The sequence below is a fragment of the Hippopotamus amphibius genome, chromosome 10, assembly GCF_030028045.1.
Source record: "Hippopotamus amphibius kiboko isolate mHipAmp2 chromosome 10, mHipAmp2.hap2, whole genome shotgun sequence".
Lineage (NCBI taxonomy): Eukaryota > Metazoa > Chordata > Mammalia > Artiodactyla > Hippopotamidae > Hippopotamus > Hippopotamus amphibius.
Window position 1 is genome coordinate 57,029,724 of NC_080195.1, and position 17,818 is coordinate 57,047,541.

Consider the following 17,818-nt stretch of genomic DNA (forward strand, 5'->3'; position numbering starts at 1 on the left):
ATGATTAGAAAGAAAAACTGTCAATCCAGCATTCTACCTACAGTAATGATATCTTCTAATAGTGAAAAAATAAAGAATTTCATATAAACAAAATTTTTTGTTAGCAGAACTCATACAAGAAATGTGAAAGGAAGTTCTTTAGGCTGACAAGACATCAGTTGTAAACTTGGTTTTAAAAAATAAAAAAACTAAAAATTGTAAATATCTAAGCACATGTAAAAGAATATGTTTTTATTCTGCTAATTAAAAAATACTAACTGTTTAATGCATTAATTATTATTTTATCATGAATCTGTAATATGTATAAATTTAAAAATATATAAAAATACTACAAAGGACAGAGTGGTGGTAAAAAGAATTATACTCCTGTAAGACTCACACATTTACATGAAGTGGTATAATATTTTCTGCATAGACAGTGATAAATTAAAGAAGCATATTGTAATCCCTAGAACAAATGCTAAAAACCAATACAAAATAAGTACAGCGAAAAAGCCAATAGTGGATTTAAAATGAAATAATAAATTATCTACTAAGCCCTTAAAAACAGAAAGGAAAGCAGAAGAACAAAAAGGAAAAAAATAGAAAGCAAATAATGAGATGGTAAATCTAAACTCAACCATAGTAATAATTCCATTCAATGTAAATGGCCTAAACACTGCAATTAAAAGACAGAGACTGTCAGACTGAATTAAAAAGTAAGACTTGACTACGTACTCTCTACAAGGAAAGCACTTTAAATATCAAGTTATGGTTATCTTGTGAGTAAAAGAATAGGGAGATATATACAAATATACATACAGTAAGAGTAAGCATAAGAAAGCTGGATTGGCTATATTAATATTAGACAGAGTAGACTTTAAGACAAGGAGTTTTATTAGAGATAAAGAGGGATTTTTATAATGTTATGTGTCTAAATATCACGAAGATATAAGTAATAAACATATGTGCAAAAACTGACAGAAAAATAAAGAGAACTAGAAAAATCCATGATAACAAATGGAGATTTTAATACCTTTCTCCCAGTACTTGATGGCATAAGTAGGCAGAAAATCAGTAAGGACATAAAGATATTAAAAACACCATCAAATGCCTTGACTTATTTGTCCTGAATAGAACACTACTCCCACCTGCAAAATATGCATTCTTTACAATTACACATGGAATTTTAACAAGGTAGACCATGATCTGGGCCATTAAATAAGTTACAGTTTCAAAACATTGAGATACTACAAAATATGTTCCCTGATCATAGTGTAACTAAAGTGTAAATAAAAAACAAAATATCTAGAAAAGACCACTTGGAAATTGATCCACAAACTTCAAAATACCTCATAATTGAAAGGATAAAGTCATGAGAGAAATTATAAAATATTTTAAATCAAGTTTTACTGGAAATGCAATATATTGGAATTTGTCATACAGGTTAAAGAAGGTCTTGGCAGAAATCTAGGGGTTTAATGCTTAATCAGAAGAAAGAAGAAAGGTTTCAAATCTATGACATAGGTTTTCACTTTAATGAAGTAGAAAAAAATATGATCATATTAAACACTAAAATAGTAGAAAAAAGGAAATAAATAATAAAGGCAAAAATCCAAGAAACAGAAAGCAAACAATAAAGATTTACAAAGGCAAAACTTGATTGTTTAAAATGATAAATGAATTTGATAAGCCTCTAGAAATAATGATTAAGAAGAAGAGATACAAATTACCAATATCAGTAATGAAAGGGGCAGGGTATCATTATGTATTACACAGGTATAAAAAGGGTAACAAGAGAATATTATGAACACTTCATGCCAATAATTTCAATAACTTTGATGAAATAGATAATTTCATTAAAAAAACATGTTGCCAAAACTGATACAGGAGACAGAAAATCTGAATAACCCTATGTTTATTAAAGAAATTGAATTTGTTATCAAAAACTTTCCTAAAAAGACAACATCAAGCCTAAAGAGTTTCCCTGAAGAATTCCGTAAAACATTGTAGGGGTAAATAATATTAATCCTACACAAATTCTTTCAGAAAGTATAGAAGAAAACATTTCCTGACTTGTTTTATTAGGCCAGCATAACCCTAATTAGCTGAAAGATGAAATTAGCTGAAAAGATGAAAAAGATAAGAAAATTACAAGCCAGTATCCCTCATAGGTCTGGGAACAATAATTTTTTTTAAATATTAGCAAATACAACTATACCTTAGTTTAAAATAAAGAAAAAAAGAAAAAAAATTAGTCGAAAAGGTCCAATATGTAAAATGAGTAATACCTCACAACCAACTGGAGTTTATCTCAGGAATGAAAGTTTAGTTTAACATTTGAGAATAAATCACTGTAAATTCACCGTATTACTAGAATAAAAGAGAAAAATATGATCTTCTCAATAGATTCAGAAAAAAACATTTTAAATAATTTAATAGGCATTCTTAATAAAAACACGCAGAGAACTGGAAGAGATAGGAACTTCCTCAATCTGATGAGGGGCTTCTATGAAAACCTACAATTAATATCATACTTAAAGATGAAAGGCTGAATGAATGCTTTCTGCCTAATATCTAGTACAAGGCAAAGGTATCTATTTTTACTATTTCTGTTCAACATTATACTAAAGATCCTAGCCAGAGTAATAAAGCAAGAAAAATAAAGATTTAAAAAATAGAAAAGAAATAAAATAAAAATAGAAAACTGTCTTTATTCACATATATTATGATTGTGTACATTAGAAAATCTTAAGGAATATACAAAACAACTACTGGAGCTAATAAGTGCATTTAGGAAGGTGACAGGATCTTTATACAAAAATTGATTATATTTTTTAAGTACTAGTTGCAAATAATTTGAATATGAAATTGTAAAGTTAATTTACAAGAGCATAAAAATACAAAATACTTAGGAATAAGTTTAACAAAAGGATATAAGGCCTCTACACTCAAAACTAAAAAGGCCATAGAAATATCCATTGTTTGTTGATGAATACTCAATATTTAAAGTATGTTTTCTCCCCAAATTGATCTATAGAGTCAACACAGTTCAAGTCAAAGTCTCAACAGGGTTTTTTTTTCCTACCTTTTGGAGAAATTATCAAGTTAATTTTAAAATTCATATAGAATTGCAAATAACCTAGAAAAAGAAGGACAAAGAGCACTCACACTATCTAGTTCAAGACTTTCTATAAATATAAAGACAGGTTATACTAACACCTCCCCTACCAAGAAAAATTACCTCACAAATAGGCCATTGTAACAGAATAGAGAATCCAGATATTGACTCCAAATATATGATTGATTAATATCAACAAAGATGACAACATCATTTAATTGGGAGAAGGAGAATCTTTTCAACTAATTGTGCTTGAACAATTAAGGATAAACATACAGAAAAAAAATTAAAACTTGGCCTCTATCTCATACTACACACTGAAATTAATTTGATAGGTATTAAACACCTGCAAGAACTAAGATTGTAAATGCTTCTAGAATGATACATAGGGGAAAAAAAAACCCCATAACCTTGGGGTGGGCAAAGATTGTTTATAGGACACAGAAAGTCCTAAGCATAAAACAGAAAATCAATAAATCAGACCTCATCCAAATTAAAAACTTCTGGTTATCAAATGACATTGTTAAGAAAATAAAAAGGCAAGCAACAGACTGGGTGAAAATATTTGCAATACATGTATCAAAAAAAGACTCATGTTCAAATCAATAACAAGAAGACAAATGAAATTTTAAAATGGGCAACAACTTGAATAAGCACTTCACAATGGAAGATCTAAAAATGGCCAATAAACTCATTAAAAGGTACTCAGCATCATTAGTCGTCAGGGAAATTCAAGTTAATACCACAAGGATATCATAGTTCATGCTTACTACAATGACTAAAACAAAAAAGACTGACACATTCAAGTGTTGGCAGGGATGTAGAATACTCAGTATTCTTACATTTGCTAGTGGGAATGTTCTGCTTTGGAACACTTAGTATCATATAAAGTTAAACATATACCTACCCACCCTATTGCTTGGTAATTGAGTTCCTGGATATTTACTGAAAAGAAATGAAAACTATGCCCTCAAAAAGACTTGAACAAGAATGTTTATAGTAACTTTATTCATAATTGCTTAAAATGGAAACACCAAAATATAGAAAATGGTGTACAAAATGGGGTATACTCCTAGAATAGACTACTAATAAGCAAACAAAACAAAATGGACTATAACACAACCAACACCGTGGATGAATTTCAGAGATGTGTTGTGCAAGAGAAGCCAGAACCCAAAAAACTACATATTGTATGATTCTGTTTATATGAAGGCAAAAACTATGGTGATAAAAATCAGAATATTAATTGTTATGAGAGATGGAAATTGCAAGGGGGGCACAAAGGAACTTTGTTAGGATAGTGGTTACATAGGTGTGTACATTTATCAGAACTCTTTGCACTATATACACTTTAAAATCCATGGATTTTGCTTTATGTAAATTTAACCTCAATTTTTTAAAAAATGTATGCTTGACTCTAATCAACTCTCATCTGAAGTGCTTCAACCATTTTGCTAACAGTTTCCCCTGACACTGTCCTAATTAACCTTCAAAGCTATGTTAAAATGTTTCCTTTTGCCTATTGCCTTGATTCCAAGAGATGTGGTAAAATATAAATTGTCAAGATTTGAAACCCAAGAAATGTTCAAGGTTAAGGAAAGAGGAATCTAATAACAAGCCCAGATATGGCCTTGGATAGGCATTGCTACTTCAGGCAAGTTTTCACTGATTATGTTCAGTTTTTTTTTGTGAATTATACTGTTTTCTAAATTTGCTTCATTTCTTGAGCAAGAGGAATATAAAGTCCTTCACATTCACTTTTTGTTTGATTACATATTGCAAAGTTAATAGCACTCTAAGCTTAAAAACTTCAAATTCAGGGCTTTTAAATTTTTCCTTCTTTCTACTATCCAAACAATAGTTTTGTTTATTCTCTGGTTTACGCTATACTTTTAAAGAGTCATAGTCAAAGAAAAGAATAATTGAATATTCAAAGATGACAATAAGCAAGGTTTCAGTTTCTTTCCAAATGTAGGCACTTCCCTGCATTTAACGGTAAAGCTGGTGTTTGGGCAGTATTATTATATGATCGAGAATTCTGCTTTACCTAAAACACTCTTGTTTTTAGCTTACATAGGTGTCATCAGGTTTTATTTGACTCTTTACCCATCCCCAACAAATACTGCACAAGTGTGACTGTATTAGAGCCTTTCTTTTGTAGTGAATGTTTTTTTAAAGCACCTAATACCTGAATTATGAAACATAGACAAAAGCACATTAACCTGGCTGAGTTACTTCCTCTCTTGCTTTTTTAAAACACATATTCTAGCCCCCGTCTATCAATGCCAGATGGCAACTGCATTTTGATATACTGAATATTTACCAAGTCATGTGGTGTGCTTCTGAAGTATTTTTTTACCATTTCCATCAAATAAGCTGACTCATCCCTCATTCATTTATTCCTGCTTTTAACAAGTTGCATTTTTAGAAACTTGACCTCAGCTTTATCAAAATGATAAAAGATGTTTTAAAATGATGCATCAGAAATTCTGAAGTCCTGACTACATCTCATGTCCTATGACTATCATGTATATTGTTACATTTTTAAAATGTTACTAATGTACCAATTTCCCTCACTTATTTTAATGAACCTTTATTCCAGCTACATTACTATTTTAGCATAGAAGAATGTAGTGGGAGTATATTTGTACTTAGACAGCTTTAGGATATTCAGGAAATTAAAGCGTTTATGGTTGAAATCACTTAAAATGACCATGAAAATAGCAACTGAGCAACTGATATTTATTGTATCCAAGTCCTAAATAAAGAGCACTGTATTTTGGGTCTAATGAAAGATTCAGCCCATTAGAAATAGGCAGTAGGCCTAATAATAGTGATAGTAATAAGAAAAAAGACTAAATGACCTCCTAATACTATGACTCTCATGTTTTCCTCTTGTTTTCTTGGTCTTCATAAGAATATGCACTTGTGGAAGTACTTTCAGTAAACAAATGCTGGTATTCCTCAATCTAAGGATATAAAAAAACAACAGAAGAAAGTGCTGACAGATAAAAGTACAGGGCTTTGAAAAGTGTGTGTGGAGGCCAATGCATAGTCTAAGAATTCTTCTTAGCCTGTTAATCTCTGAAGACTATTTTAAGTTATTATTTAAGTTTTTATGGCTACTTGTCAATGACTTTTCAGAAATAGTAGAGAATCTTGTGTGCCTTAAGAAGTTAAGAATCAGTGCTTTATATAAAAGAGTGGGAGTTTTCTTTGTGAATAATTTTTTCTCAAAATTATTATAGTTTTTTTTTCTTTTTAAAAGCAGACATTAGGGACATTTGGAAAGATTCAAATGGAGAAATATGAAAGGACCTATTCAGTTTTACCAAAAATCTCCCGTGGTACCCTTATCCATTATATTTTCTAGCTCTGTTGTGTAATTAAAATTGCTTCTGTCTTTTGTGTGTGTGTGACACATTTTGTATAGTGCTTAGTCTGGAGTAGATTCTCAAAAGTATTGATTGCCTTATTAGTTTATGAATGCATGTAAAACTCTAAGCATCGTGCCTGATACATAGTGTGTATTCAGTTATTCATTCTTATTCTATTAGTGTTGCTACTGTTATTGTTACTACTTTCAAAAGGACATTTCCAACTGGTCTTTAGAAGTTCTCTTATTAAGCCTATCTTTTTATAAAAGATTTGGGAAATATGTAATCTATCTAGTGTAAATTTAAAGAATTCTAGAAGCAAAAGAAGGGGGACATTCTAGAGGCAAAACACCACCAACAGTACTGAGTTCACCAAGGTGTGGATTGGAATTAGTTTTGTTTTGTTTTTTTTTATGTATATAGTACTTGAGATCAAATCAATTTTATTCCTATGACACATATGGACTTCTCTCTCTCTGGACTGTGTCACTTCACTCACTTATATGATCCTGTAAAAGAGGAAGCACATCCTGATAAAACATATCCACGTATCACAAAGCAGAGACTCGAGTCCATTACGCGCCCTTGTAGGTTTCATACATCTACAACATTGTTAGTGGTTTCTTTAGAAAAAAATCTGATAGAATTCCACATTCTCTTATTCAATAAGCCTACTAACCCTTTCACTTTTAATAGCCCTTTTGTGTGCAATCAGCTTCACAAGAACTAGAATTTCTGGAGTCCATTTATAGTTTTTATTTTATGAATTTCACTTGAATTTTTCTAACTTTGTGGAGACTCATCTAATTGAATGGTAACATTTTGTGTTGGGTCAACACAAGAGTTAGTAGTGAAAGGATTGTGGTGGGGACACACACACACACACACACACACACACACACACATAAGGTTTTCCATAAGGTTTGTATTGTATTGCTTTCCCTGAAGTAAAGTAACAATGAAAGAACATCATATCTTCTTTGGTTCCTCTGCCAGATTAAACTATGCCATAAGTAAGTTATTGTATTATTCGGGGAGATAGGAGATGCATGGATATAGGCTAAATTTTTGAACTGGGAGATACTTCAAATGTAATTGGGATCATTTATTTAGTAACATATTGGTCAACTGCTTAAAGTTGTATTATTTTAAAATATTTAAATATTAAATTTCTGAGGCCTCAGGTTAATCAAAGGAATAAGAGCTGGAGTAAAATCATAATATTTGCTTTACTTTTATTTGGAGAACACTACTTTCTGTATTTGCATTGTTTGAATTTGTTGCCTTTGGGTTGAAATTCAATGATAATTCCCTGACAGTGTTAGTGACCTTTGCCTACTATATTTATGAACTTTGAAATACATTGGGACAAATTCTAGTCAAGCTAATGTGTTTGGTTTTTCTAAACTCTCTCTGTGCTTCAAATGGAATTTCATTCCTCTATTAAGCTGTTACTTTAATGGCCTATTGTATATGATTTATCAAATGCTATCTCTTAGGAGGAAGCCAGTCTTATGTAATACAACATTGTTATTGTATAGAGCACAAATTAGTAAAGTAATTAATAGTACACGTTTTTGTATGGCACTTTCTAAATTTATATTACCATTCTGTTCTTTCAGTGCTTAGAAGACTGGCTATGGTGAGTTTTTCCTTAATAAGAGAAGATTATCATGTCTCCTCATTTATCTTATGATACTTCGCTCATTAGGTTTTTGAAAGTATTAACTGTGAAAATGTATACAAAATGCTTAGAAAAATGTGCACAATAAGCATTCAATAAATGTATGTTCATAGCTATTAATGGTCTTAAAATTCTAATAAGACTGTGATTAGTACAATGTCTAGTATGTAACAAATAACAAATATTAATTATGTTAACTAATAAGTTCCTTAGTAAAATTTTTATTAACTGGAGTGCCAAGGCAATAATGGAAGGACTGTCATAACAGATTCAATAATACAGGTAAAACGACTAGTCAAAACATAGCACAAAATTTAGTGAATATTTACACTTAAAGTACATCCTTTTACTGTTCTGATAGACAACCATATCAAAGTATAAGTGGAAAACATGTTCTATAATGTGGGAACCCTAAACACGATATGCTTGTGAAAAATCTCTAAAGGATTAACCTTAAAAATAATCTAGTACTGTCTTCTTAGTTCTGATCTTTAGTTTTTTTCAAATGATGGAAATTAGAAATTAATCCTTTTTCTTCTACCCCTAGCATTTTATCAGTTAGCAAAGGAAGAGATGTCAACAAAGTACCTTCTGGTCAATTGTCAAGTGATTGTCACAGACAGTGACTATTCTCAGGACTAGACACCTTCCCTTTCTCTCACATAAATGTCGTAATTACTAGCTCTTTACTCCAAATGTGGTTTGGAGAGATACTAGAGTAGTGCTTAGTACTTACAGAGTACCTACGTAGTATGTATAACACATAGGTAGTCATCATCTTAGAGATAATTATGGTTTAAACAGGCTGGTTAACTTGCTCAAGGCCATGCTGATAATAAGTAGTGGAGTTGGTTTCAAATTCATGGCTCTCTGACCCAAAACCCATGCTTTTCCTAGCGTATCATGTGGCTTCTTTCACTCAACCTAAGTAAATTGCCAAAAGCTTTTCCTAGATGTTTCACCTCACTATAGACCTTTTGAGACCTCCTAGCTGCCATCTATGGCTTCTTATTCTGAGGCTCTTTGTCTTTGAGTTACCAAGGAAGAGCTGTAGAGGTAGAGGGAGGAAGAAAAGGAACTTTGTAAGGTTGGGAGTGATGAGCACTCCTCTTCAGCTTCCTCTCCATAACTCTTACCTTTATTCCTACAAGGAAAAATGTAAGAGTCCTCCCTTCTTAAGACATGTAAAAAACTACCTTGCCAGAGTTCTTTCCAATCAGTGATTAACTAGCAACTCTAGCCCAGAATTCTAAGTCTTTTCTTTTCCTTACTAAAGGTAACTCTTAAGCCTTCTCCTCTACTTAATCTGCATATTGTACTGAGGTTATTTATCTTCCAACATTTTGCAGTTTCCCTTAGGAATACCCTTAGCAACTGACTTACATACAAACTGTCTGGGAAAGTTTAAGGGGATCATATCCCTTGTAACTAAACAAAATAGAGCACTTGAATGGAAACTTGATAACAAATTAGATTGGCATTATTACAGGAGGCTGAATGAAACGTTTGTTTTCTTTATATTTGCAGTATAAAAGTCAACTAACTCTCCATTATACAATAGACTGGAAGAAAGAGAGTATTCTATTTTTTGGCTTATTGTTCAATATAGCTTGTTTTCACCACATTCTATCAACTCAGCCTCCAAAACAAGTCTTAAAACTGGTCTTCTTTCCTATTGCCGTTGCCTTGTGCCTTGACGATTGCAAATGTTCCTAGTGGAGTTTTCATTAGGAAGAAGTAGTTTCATTAGAAGAAAGTAGACACTTCCTTTTCCAAATACTAACTCTAATACAAGAGAGAGAAGATATGCCTTTTACTCTAAACTAGGGTTTCCCCTTTTTTTTCATCTCCACAAATATGTCTTCCTAACTCCTTCCCATCCACTGCAGTCCTACTGAGAGAGGGCATCAAGACAAGGGCTGGCTTGGGTATCCTCCTTTTTGGTCCACAGGTTCCTGTTGTTCTCCCACTTCTCTGCTTTTCATATAATCCTTTTTTGTGTAGAGATTTCTTGAAAACTGAGGAATTTGAGAAAAAATTGTTCCTAAAATGTTTATGCCCTATTTTTTTATAAAAGGCCTTAGGAAAATGACTAAGGATAAAAAGGTGACTCTCTTCTATCAGTACTTCTGATCGGTTCAATAATTCTGCTAATCTTATACATTCTTTTCTGACCATGCTCTGGACTTTATACCATAGTTGATGGCTCTATTTCATCAATTTGTTTTCCTCTATTCCTCAATCCTACATAATTTATTTAGTGAAGAACTAAGAATGAAATATCTCCTGCTTTAGAGTCTTCATACACATTCTTTGTGATTGTGTCAAGTCAGAGAAAGTGGTTGTGTCTATTTTGTAAAGCCAAGTGGCTAGATAAATCCTAGTTTAATGGATAAAATTAATTTGGCTACTCCATAACAAAAGTCTATTTGTATTAGAAGTCTATTTAGCTTATGTTAAATCTCTATGACTCAACAACCCTCCTTGAGGCACTGGGTGAGGGTGAGGGAGGGAGTAAATGTGGGGGAACTAATAATAATATTAAAATAAAATAACTAAATTTCAACAATACTATCCATTGTAAAATGATACTAGCCTGAAAGATATCAGGAAACAGCTGGCTGAAACAAATATAGTTGAAACATTTCTGGAATTAACAAATGAGTCCAGCTTCCAGATAATGCTATCAAGACAAAGGAATATAGTCTTTGAGAGATTAGGAAGAGGGTGATAGGTGAGGTTGAGAGATCCTCCTCATCATTGGCTAGATAATTAATTAGATTTGTTAGTAATGCTGTAGATTGTAGTTATAAAGGTTCGAGGCAGTTATTAATTAATCTATATAGGAATTCTTTGATCAGGTATATGTGTTTGAGAGCAGATGGTAGTAAAGAAAATTTCTGTACATAATTATTATTTACATAAAAATGTATTATGTGAATTCTTAAAGATAAGACTAGTTGATCTTTGGTATTTACTCACCAATATAGTCTTCTACAATGGGTCCTTTAGAACAGTAACATTTTATTTTCATACAAGGAACTTTTACTATAGTTTTATGTATCTTTAATCTTTGTCATAATCATTCAACAAACATCTGTGAGGCCCATAGTTCATATGTTTGTGTGTTAAACTGTATTATATTTACAATAAATGTGTAGAGTTTAAAAAATATGCTATTGAGTGTCCATTATCCATAAGGAAAGAGTTTTTAAAATTTCTATATCAATTTTCTGTTTATTATTTTCATTTCTAAAGCTAGTGAATTCATTTAAATTATACCCTAAATATACTTTATCCTGCCTACCCACAACTACATAATTCCACAATATAAGGTCTTATTAGTCCTATTTTTCTGTCTTACTTACCACCTTGGCAACATCAATAGTTAGACACAAAATGAATGAACTACAGTGATATGCACCATGGATAAACTTTAACAGTATAATATTAAGTGAAAATAAATCTCCAAACATTATTTAGAGCCTAATAGCACTTCATAAAGTTAAAAGAAATCAAAATATATACATATTGCATACATAATATATATACATATGTGTATATATATACACAAACATAAATTTAAGAATACCTGTAGATGTGATAAACTACATGAAAAGGGAAACAAAGAAATGATAAACTTAAGATACAAGATAATGGTTATCTTGTGTGGAAGAGGCAAGGGTGTAAGATGGGGAAAACTATATGGATAGACATAGGTTTATAAAGCTCCTAACTCTTTCTTTAGTTTGCTAGTGCTTATTAATTCATTAAAAATAACTATATGAATAAAAGTAGGCCACGTATGGCCCAATAATGAGTATGCATCATGTACCAAGGATTACAACGTATCCAATTACATATACCAGAGGTACAATATTAAAAAAAAAAAAAAGCTACAATCATTATGTTATTTATCTATTGCTTAAAAAAAATTACCTCAAAACCTTAGTGACTTGAATCAAAACATGTATTGTCTTTCAGGAATCTCTCATAATCGGGAATTCAGGGGCAGGTTAGCGGGGTGGTTCTGGTTCAGATCTTTCATCTTGCGCGATGCTGCATTCAAGATGTCAGCAGGGGTTGCAGTCATCTGAAAGCTTGAACAGGGCTAGAAGATCCACTTCCAAGGTGGCTCACTCACATGACCCAGAAGTCAGTGTTCACCGTTTGTCTCAGTTTCTTGCCACATGGACCTTGCCATAGGGCTACTTAAGTGTCTTCACAAGACAGGGGCTGGCTTGCCCACAGTGAGTGATCAAAGAGGGTAAGGAGAAACAGCAACAGCTTTTCTAACCTCACATTGTGAATCATACAAATCACTTTTACCACATTGTTTTGGTCACACAAGTCAATCCTGATAGGGGTTGTAGGCAGGACTATGCAAGGGTGTGAATACCAGGAGGCAGGGATCATAGGGAACTTGGAAACTGGTACCACACAAACCAGTCTGGCTTACCTTGAACAACTAGATATACTGCAGCTCTTAAGTTCCAAACATTTCTCACTTCTGTTCTTGTTGGCATTAGAGAATTTGATTTTCTCTCTGGAGTTGGAGAAGAAAGAAATAACTTTCTGCTTTTGATATAATAATACTAGCATTCTAATTTCAGTCTTTTCATTTAATTTTGTAATAAACAATGTATTAGCTTCCTTCTGCATGTGCTTTCAATTATGTTGAACTATATCATTTTTTTTCTTTTCTAATTCTAGAATTTTTAATTTTTAACCTCTAGGCTTCATCCTTGCTAAATATATTTAAAATTATAATATATAAAAATTATATAATATATTCCTAAATATATTTAAAATTAATAATTTTTGTTATTCATGGATTTTTCCCCAAAGCTGTAGATTTGTTAATTTGCTTATTTTAAAGTTTTTCTGTTTTTCCACTTCAAAATATTTGTCCAAGTGGCTTTTTGTGCATTCAACAAGTATTTATAGAGAATCTTTCATATGCCAAGACAGTAGAGTCTCTCTGTCAAACAGAATTGGGAAGGTATGGGAGTAAATACATGTAGGGGAAAAGAGAAGAGTATAATAAGGAAAGGTAAAGGCAAAATATAAAGTATAAAATCAAATTAAATGGTTGGAGGGATTCTCAATTTTTCTACAGTATTTGAGGAGCTGCACTTTAACCATGCCAATTTAATAGTTGACTATTATACTCAAAGATCAACTGAGAATCATATACCAAAACTCCAAATTCAGGCTTTGTGAAATTTTAATATCTTTGGGACTTTTCACTCTTCCTTATGGATGACATAGCTTAAAATTGTGGTTCACTGATCTTATGGGTCATAAAAGTGTGTAGATAATAAGAAATGAAAAGAAAAACTTGTGTAGTACTTTATAAGTAACTGAAAATTAGCCACACAAATAATCCCTTTCCCACTATTGCTTCACTACTTGTCAAAATACATTCAGGTGAACAAATCACAAAAGGATCAATTGATTGAAGAATGTGTGACATAATGTTTGCTCTCCCCCTGTGACCTGTGTCAGTTCCCAGCCTACATCTACAAGAAAGAGATTTTCATTAGAGGGCTCCTTTTTTCCTAATTAGAATTCATTTCATTAACAATGGAAAAGGAAGAAAATTGTTTAGAACAAGAAGTCATCAACACAAAATAACACATGGAACAACTAAGGAAATTTTTGCAGCCTCAAAAGAATACTCATGAAGGAATAAGCATGTTCCAACCATATGTTTTCATGTAATAGTTTACAAATGTATCCAACCACATAAAAACTAAAATTAGCCATTTTGGCGGGAAAGATAACCACTTTTCTTAGCAATGATTTTAGCATATTTATTTTTCATATAGAAGGAGAGGTGATTAATAATGTTATGTCATAAAATATTTTTCCTTGAATTTCTGCCTAACCAAGACTTTCAGTTTAAGTCAACTGAAGTCTAATTCAAATTTTGCAACCCTTTGATATCAGATTGAATGGCACCTACTAAAACAGATACAGAAATCATATATCATCTTATATTCTTCTGAAACTGCTTATAGTATGTTCTAGGATTACATACCATAGTCTCCAAAAATGTGAATGATGGCTGCATTCACTTTTTTTTTTTAATTCATTTATCAGTTGAGCTTCAAACCTGGGAGGCTGAACCATGAGTCTTAGATTCCAGGGTTGCCAAGTTGGGGAGATAGTGAGGATTAGCTAGTAAGGTCTCCAGGAAAGAGTAAACTCAGTTAACTTGCTATGGCTAAATATTTGAAACCTGAAATTTTCAGGTCCAGACCTGTTCTGATCTCAGCCAGGCATTGGCAATCAAGAACAGTTCTCATTTTGTGGTATGCCAAGCTACTGCCACTCTCCTGGACAAAACTGCAAAATATCAGTATGCACCCTACCACCTCCAGCCCCACTCCACCCAAATTTTCCTTTTTTGCACCCTGAGCTATTTGTTCATTCCTAGATTGCCAATATCAGTTAAGTGTTGATCAGATTCTAGAACATCAAAGTAATTAACAATAAGGTGTGAATGAGGTTTACAGGTTCACAAGGCAGATTTGCATTTTAAAACAGGGGCTTGTTAAACACAAATGAACTTCTAATAGATGGAATGTGTGAGAGAGATTTTTCTAAGTGATGGGGAGAAGATTTCTAGTGCTCTTTCTCAGCTCAGAGGTACCAAGTACAGTCTTGTTGGCATTCCTCTCCCCTCTGCAGGCTCTCACCGTTCACTCCTTTTATCCTACCAGTAACCTTTACAAATAGTACATATTTAAAACAGAGAATTATTAAAGAGTTGCTTGATAAAACTTGTACAAACCTGAAGGTCTTGGGCCTCAAATTAGTTACTAGAGCCCTAAATCTCATAGTAGTCAATTTGAACAGACAAAAAATGCTATACGTTAAAGGATTACCTCTCCATTTAGTGTATTTACCTGTTTAATTATTTAAATGAAGGGCAATTTAAAAGAACGTTCCTATTATTACTAAAAGAAAGAAATGTCTTTTTAAAAATTGGGGGAAAAGGTCAGAGACCTTTTAAAAAATAAAATCATTTGATTACATTCATATAAAAGAAAAACTAAAAAACACTTTCCATATAATTTTGATGTCAGACTAAGAGAATTAACTCTGAACACCTAGATTTTTTTCTGGGCCAAAGAATTTAGAATTTCAGAGAAGAAAGAGGAGAATCATCAAGAAGAAGAAAGAAGAGTATATCAGTAGGGATACAGGAATCCCTTTAAAATGTGAGGAGCAAAGAGAAAATTGTTCTGTTCTACAAACTAGCCCTTCTACTCCAGCTCCTCTTGCTCCCAAGTTTCCCTTTCCTTTCCCTTTGAGGAAAGATTAACTATATCAGAAACTCATGAAACCACTAACAAAACTTTTGACCAGAATTGTGTACGTGAAATTTCAGCCTTTCATTCTCTGGCCTCTGCATGAGGTCCATAGTTGCTCCCCCTTAGATCTTTGTGGGCCATCACTGTTCATGCACATGTGTCACCTAGAAATGTGATGAAGCTGTACAAGGAGGAGATTCTAGAGAAAGACCCCTGTTCCCACATGTGTGCTCAGTCTTAGTTACTGCAGTTTTTCTACAGTCCATCCAAAAGCTGTCTTTATTATAAAAAAATAATAATAGTGAGGGAGAACTCAAGGTATGGGAGGGGGCGGGGGGTGAAGGGGAAACTGAGACGAAGCGAGAGAGTAGCACAGACATATATATACTACCAACTGTAAAATAGTCAGTGGGAAGTTTCTGTATAACAAAGGGAGTCCAACTCGAGGATGGAAGATGCCTTAGAGGACTGGGGCGGGGAGGGTGGGGGGGACTCGAGGCGGGGGGAGTCAAGGAAGGGAGGGAATACGGGGATGTGTATAAAAACAGATGATTGAACCTGGTGTACCCCCCCCAAAAAAAATAATAATAGTGAGTATTTTGAAATCATCAACTTTTTACAGAATGGTTTTTAAAATATCCTTAAAGGCAGTTTAGAAGGGGTTAATAATAATGATGTTCACAGAGGTTATTTGAATTTGCCAACTGAGCAAATAGTTGAATTAGGATTCAGATCCAAGAGTTAAAGAATTTTACTTCAGGTACTGTGCTTTTTTCATTACAACAAAGTTTAGGGGCATGTATACTTTCTTGTATAAAATAGGGCTAAAAAAACAAAACAGTACTACCTAAGATTAGGAAACCTAAATAATTCATAGAAATATGATTTTCCATTTTAAGATAAGATATTCTTATCTTAAAATAAGCTTTTATATGGCAAGATATCTCTGGTTGAAGCACTGGGATTAAAGTAATAAAGTTTTAGTTCATCTCTTTCTCTTTACAGAAGTTGACAAATAGTGACTATTTTAATTTGCCCTAAAGTGAATGATTATCGCTGTAAATAGTGTTATAAATAACTTTTTTTAAAGCTTATATGTAGGGTAACCCCATACTTTATCATCCAAACTAGGCACTTTTCAGAGAAAATTGAGCCTGAACAGTTGGAACTGAAACTATCCTGAGTAAACAGGGAAATACGATCACTCAGCTTAAAGGACATAATTCTGGGTTTAAGAGTGATCTCACATTTTGAATGAAAATTCCTATTTCTGACCTGTAACTTGCCCTGATTCCCAATTCCCGTGAAGCTGGTTCTTAAGCACTGGAAGCACGACTGAATGCTTCAGGCTCATGCTCTGCCCAAGAGATGACAGAGTCTGGGGGCATCCATTTAAGACCAAGTCAGAAGGAAGAGTGCCACCTGCTGAGATTCACATTCCACCTTTTTTTATACCATTTGCTCGTTGGGGGCTCCAATCTAAACTTTGACTATGCACAACCCAGATACTCAGACCAAGAGACGTGTTCTAAGCAGTATTCCCCAGTAAACCTTAGTCACGTCTAAGTGACAAGCATTAAGCCATCATTTGAAATGTCAAGAGGGAAAATCTATCCAACAGTTAAATTATTTTTACAGCTGATCAAAATAATATTATGTAATATTATATTAGTAATTGATAAAATCATTAAACTGCTAAGAACAGATTTTTATGTACTAAAACTAAATTTGATAATGTAGGACTGTATTTAATCTTAAAATATCCTCATGACAGTCACAAAAATAAGTTTTGTTTTGAAAAAAAGATACTATTTATGAGGATGTATTTATATGTACCATCCATGCAACATGCTGTCTTCCAATTTTGCCTATAAAAGGCTATATTTTATAGCATTTTATAAAAGTGGTACGCTTAACACAGAATAACATTACCAGAAAATGACAGCTCGAAGGAGTTTGATAACTATTTATAACTATTGCTGAATTATCTGGAAATTCTTCAAATGAGATTACTTTAGTCCACCTAGCTTAAGAAGTATTTTCCTAGTCTGTATAAAGTTCAAATTAACTTGATTTAGTTCCTGGAAAAATGTCAGTTTTCTTGCAACTTAAACTTCTATTCGAGGTAGAAAGTTTCCCTTCTGGACAACAAGTTGCAGCCTGGAAGTGGTAAAATGTCTGGGGGGAAAAAACTAATGAAACTTTGTTGTGGAATAGTTCACAAAGGAATACAAGATGTGTTACATAATGCAGCGCTTTGTTTGTGGAGCCTCTGACAGAATCCTGCAGTTTTAGCTCGAGGTGAAAGCTGCCACCAAAGTCCTCCTCAACTCCA

The 17,818-nt window shown here is 32.9% G+C and overlaps 1 protein-coding gene across 3 annotated transcripts in view; it reads left to right on the forward strand.

The window, feature by feature from the left end:
* The window catches only part of ZBTB20 (zinc finger and BTB domain containing 20), a 769,337-nt gene that overhangs the window by 462,294 nt on the left and 289,225 nt on the right, over positions 1-17,818 (forward strand). The window contains exon 7 of one of the 3 annotated variants that reach the window (XM_057696835.1): positions 8,100-8,119. The exons of the other annotated variants lie outside the window; for them this stretch is intronic. The gene's annotated coding sequence lies outside the window, so the exon portion shown is untranslated. The remainder of the gene's footprint in view (positions 1-8,099; positions 8,120-17,818) is intronic. 3 annotated transcript variants of the gene reach the window in all.